The sequence below is a fragment of the Carassius carassius genome, chromosome 1 (genome assembly GCF_963082965.1).
Source record: "Carassius carassius chromosome 1, fCarCar2.1, whole genome shotgun sequence".
Taxonomy (NCBI): Eukaryota; Metazoa; Chordata; class Actinopteri; order Cypriniformes; family Cyprinidae; genus Carassius; species Carassius carassius.
Genome location: NC_081755.1, coordinates 8,672,501 through 8,677,500, shown reverse-complemented (window position 1 = coordinate 8,677,500; position 5,000 = coordinate 8,672,501). Strand labels below are relative to the sequence as shown.

The window sequence follows — 5,000 nt, the reverse complement described above, 5'->3', positions numbered from 1 at the left end:
TATGTCACAACTTTCTCTGTGGCAGTGTGTCTTAAAATGTATTGCTACAGTGGCCTCCTTTAACCATGGCCTCCAAACAATCTAGAACTCACATAAAACTGAGCTGGAACTAAATTGAGAACACCGATGTCACCTGACCCTCTTTGGAGAAGCAGTACAGACCTCAGACAGCTTCTCATCAGCAAGATTTGCGTGGCAGTGCCACAATGTAGACTTCTGCTGTTAAATTCAGCTCTTGTGTTTTGTCGTTGATATTTTAATCAACATTATTCTACAAAGGTAGGCCAAGCTAGAGCTGGTAGGTAAAAATTGAGTTGCTCAGAAATCTGGTCAGTGCATCTGGTCAGAGCTCTATTTCTGCCCTTGTCAGCTAAGAGGCAGGATATTGGAGCGACCGTAGCATCGAACAGAGTGAAATACATGGCAAAGTGGCCTCCACTGAGCAGCAACTTGTGCCTCGTTGGTCTAGGGGTATGATTCTCGCTTAGGGTGCGAGAGGTCCCGGGTTCAAATCCCGGACGAGCCCTCTTCTGTCTTTGCAGCATCTTTTCTTGAGCAGTTTCAGTCCATTCTGCCATCCCGGGTCAATCATACGCCACTGTCAATTAAGACTAAAGCTGCTTCTGCATGTTTTCATGCCCACTTCTCTTCTGCTCTTCTTAGTTCTTAATCTGCAGTTTAAACTTTGACTTTACATTTTTCCAAAAATTGGTTTAGGAATGCAGCCCAAGCAGTGGAGATATGGCAAAAAATAGATTCTTGGATCGCTTTACGGCCCTGTGAGCCTTCATCTTGCGTTTGCTAGATGCAGGAGCATCTGAGGGCTTGTTGGTGTTGGGGTGTGTTTTTTTTTTTCTTTTATTGCTGTATGGGAGCAAGTGGGCCCCAGTTCAAATCCCAGATGAGCCCGCTTTGCAGCTCCTTGTTTTGAGTAGTGTCTGTGTACATGGTGGCTTGTTGGTCTAGGGGTATGATTCTTGCTTCGGGTGTGAGAGGTCCCGGGTTCAAATCCTGGACGAGCCCACATTGAGCATATGGCTGAGAAGTATCAGTCAATTCTGCCTTCTTTCGGTCAATAGTACTCCTGCATGTTTTCGTGCTGATTTCTCCCTGTTCGTAGTTCCTCATCTGCAATTTAAACTTTGTACAACACTTCGCTCTTTGGGTTCCTGCACTTTCACTGAAAGGTGGGGGTGTGTCTAAGATGGTTCAGATCGGCTGCCATGCAGTGTAGCCGTTTGCGGTTGACTGGAGGCTCGTGTCCTTTGCTTTGATGTTTTTCTCAATATTGGTTTACAAGGTTCAGAGAGCGTTACACTGAACATTTAAAGGTCCCAGGTTCGATCCTGGGTTTACTCAGAGTGGAGCCGTGAATGCTTGCTGGTTAGTTGCTTTTCGCAGAGCCTCCTTGAATGTTTTCTACACTTCAAACAGATGTGCAGACACTGTTGGTTCCATGGTGTAATGGTTAGCACTCTGGACTCTGAATCCAGTGATGTGAGTTCAACTCTTGGTGGAACCTTGGGGTCTGTCTGCCTGTGCTTGGCAAGGAGGAGCTTTGGGGTATGTCACAACTTTCTCTGTGGCAGTGTGTCTTAAAATGTATTGCTACAGTGGCCTCCTTTAACCATGGCCTCCAAACAATCTAGAACTCACATAAAACTGAGCTGGAACTAAATTGAGAACACCGATGTCACCTGACCCTCTTTGGAGAAGCAGTACAGACCTCAGACAGCTTCTCATCAGCAAGATTTGCGTGGCAGTGCCACAATGTAGACTTCTGCTGTTAAATTCAGCTCTTGTGTTTTGTCGTTGATATTTTAATCAACATTATTCTACAAAGGTAGGCCAAGCTAGAGCTGGTAGGTAAAAATTGAGTTGCTCAGAAATCTGGTCAGTGCATCTGGTCAGAGCTCTATTTCTGCCCTTGTCAGCTAAGAGGCAGGATATTGGAGCGACCGTAGCATCGAACAGAGTGAAATACATGGCAAAGTGGCCTCCACTGAGCAGCAACTTGTGGCTCGTTGGTCTAGGGGTATGATTCTCGCTTAGGGTGCGAGAGGTCCCGGGTTCAAATCCCGGACGAGCCCTCTTCTGTCTTTGCAGCATCTTTTCTTGAGCAGTTTCAGTCCATTCTGCCATCCCGGGTCAATCATACGCCACTGTCAATTAAGACTAAAGCTGCTTCTGCATGTTTTCATGCCCACTTCTCTTCTGCTCTTCTTAGTTCTTAATCTGCAGTTTAAACTTTGACTTTACATTTTTCCAAAAATTGGTTTAGGAATGCAGCCCAAGCAGTGGAGATATGGCAAAAAATAGATTCTTGGATCGCTTTACGGCCCTGTGAGCCTTCATCTTGCGTTTGCTAGATGCAGGAGCATCTGAGGGCTTGTTGGTGTTGGGGTGTGTTTTTTTTTTCTTTTATTGCTGTATGGGAGCAAGTGGGCCCCAGTTCAAATCCCAGATGAGCCCGCTTTGCAGCTCCTTGTTTTGAGTAGTGTCTGTGTACATGGTGGCTTGTTGGTCTAGGGGTATGATTCTTGCTTCGGGTGTGAGAGGTCCCGGGTTCAAATCCTGGACGAGCCCACATTGAGCATATTGCTGAGAAGTATCAGTCAATTCTACCTTCTTTCGGTCAATAGTACTCCTGCATGTTTTCGTGCTGATTTCTCCCTGTTCGTAGTTCCTCATCTGCAATTTAAACTTTGTACAACACTTCGCTCTTTCGGTTCCCGCACTTTCACTGAAAGGTGGGGGTGTGTCTAAGATGGTTCAGATCGGCTGCCATGCAGTGTAGCCGTTTGCGGTTGACTGGAGGCTCGTGTCCTTTGCTTTGATGTTTTTCTCAATATTGGTTTACAAGGTTCAGAGAGCATTACACTGAACATTTAAAGGTCCCAGGTTCGATCCTGGGTTTACTCAGAGTGGAGCCGTGAATGCTTGCTGGTTAGTTGCTTTTCGCAGAGCCTCCTTGAATGTTTTCTACACTTCAAACAGATGTGCAGACACTGTTGGTTCCATGGTGTAATGGTTAGCACTCTGGACTCTGAATCCAGTGATGTGAGTTCAACTCTTGGTGGAACCTTGGGGTCTGTCTGGCTGTGCTTGGCAAGGAGGAGCTTTGGGGTATGTCACAACTTTCTCTGTGGAAGTGTGTCTTAAAATGTATTGCTACAGTGGCCTCCTTTAACCATGGCCTCCAAACAATCTAGAACTCACATAAAACTGAGCTGGAACTAAATTGAGAAGACCGCTGTCACCTGACCCTCTGTGGAGAAGCAGTACAGACCTCAGACAGCTTCTCATCAGCAAGATTTGCGTGGCAGTGCCACAATGTAGACTTCTGCTGTTAAATTCAGCTCTTGTGTTTTGTCGTTGATATTTTAATCAACATTATTCTACAAAGGTAGGCCAAGCTAGAGCTGGTAGGTAAAAATTGAGTTGCTCAGAAATCTGGTCAGTGCATCTGGTCAGAGCTCTATTTCTGCCCTTGTCAGCTAAGAGGCAGGATATTGGAGCGACCGTAGCATCGAACAGAGTGAAATACATGGCAAAGTGGCCTCCACTGAGCAGCAACTTGTGGCTCGTTGGTCTAGGGGTATGATTCTCGCTTAGGGTGCGAGAGGTCCCGGGATCAAATCCCGGACGAGCCCTCTTCTGTCTTTGCAGCATCTTTTCTTGAGCAGTTTCAGTCCATTCTGCCATCCCGGGTCAATCATACGCCACTGTCAATTAAGACTAAAGCTGCTTCTGCATGTTTTCATGCCCACTTCTCTTCTGCTCTTCTTAGTTCTTAATCTGCAGTTTAAACTTTGACTTTACATTTTTCCAAAAATTGGTTTAGGAATGCAGCCCAAGCAGTGGAGATATGGCAAAAAATAGATTCTTGGATCGCTTTACGGCCCTGTGAGCCTTCATCTTGCGTTTGCTAGATGCAGGAGCATCTGAGGGCTTGTTGGTGTTGGGGTGTGTTTTTTTTTTCTTTTATTGCTGTATGGGAGCAAGTGGGCCCCAGTTCAAATCCCAGATGAGCCCGCTTTGCAGCTCCTTGTTTTGAGTAGTGTCTGTGTACATGGTGGCTTGTTGGTCTAGGGGTATGATTCTTGCTTCGGGTGTGAGAGGTCCTGGGTTCAAATCCTGGACGAGCCCACATTGAGCATATTGCTGAGAAGTATCAGTCAATTCTGCCTTCTTTCGGTCAATAGTACTCCTGCATGTTTTCGTGCTGATTTCTCCCTGTTCGTAGTTCCTCATCTGCAATTTAAACTTTGTACAACACTTCGCTCTTTGGGTTCCCGCACTTTCACTGAAAGGTGGGGGTGTGTCTAAGATGGTTCAGATCGGCTGCCATGCAGTGTAGCCGTTTGCGGTTGACTGGAGGCTCGTGTCCTTTGCTTTGATGTTTTTCTCAATATTGGTTTACAAGGTTCAGAGAGCGTTACACTGAACATTTAAAGGTCCCAGGTTCGATCCTGGGTTTACTCAGAGTGGAGCCGTGAATGCTTTCGGACACCATTCTGATGCTTACTGGTTAGTTGCTTTTCGCAGAGCCTCCTTGAATGTTTTCTACACTTCAAACAGATGTGCAGACACTGTTGGTTCCATGGTGTAATGGTTAGCACTCTGGACTCTGAATCCAGTGATCTGAGTTCAACTCTTGGTGGAACCTTGGGGTCTGTCTGGCTGTGCTTGGCAAGGAGGAGCTTTGGGGTATGTCACAACTTTCTCTGTGGCAGTGTGTCTTAAAAGGTATTGCTACAGTGGCCTCCTTCAACCATGGCCTCCAAACAATCTAGAACTCACATAAAACTGAGCTGGAACTAAATTGAGAAGACCGCTGTCACCTGACCCTCTGTGGAGAAGCAGTACAGACCTCAGACAGCTTCTCATCAGCAAGATTTGCGTGGCAGTGCCACAATGTAGACTTCTGCTGTTAAATTCAGCTCTTGTGCTTTGTCGTTGGTATTTTAATCAACATTACTCTACAAAGGTAAGCCAAG

General features: G+C 46.1%; 3 non-coding genes across 3 annotated transcripts; all 3 read left to right on the top strand.

Moving 5' to 3' along the window:
* Positions 1–454: 454 nt before the first annotated feature.
* On the top strand, positions 455–526 carry trnap-agg (transfer RNA proline (anticodon AGG)). Its single transcript has one exon. It is a non-coding gene; the product is annotated as a tRNA-Pro (tRNA).
* Positions 527–2,018: 1,492 nt separating this feature from the next.
* trnap-agg (transfer RNA proline (anticodon AGG)) lies at positions 2,019–2,090 on the top strand. Its single transcript has one exon. It is a non-coding gene; the product is annotated as a tRNA-Pro (tRNA).
* Positions 2,091–3,581: 1,491 nt separating this feature from the next.
* trnap-agg (transfer RNA proline (anticodon AGG)) lies at positions 3,582–3,653 on the top strand. The gene has a single exon. It is a non-coding gene; the product is annotated as a tRNA-Pro (tRNA).
* The last annotated feature ends 1,347 nt before the right edge of the window (positions 3,654–5,000 follow it).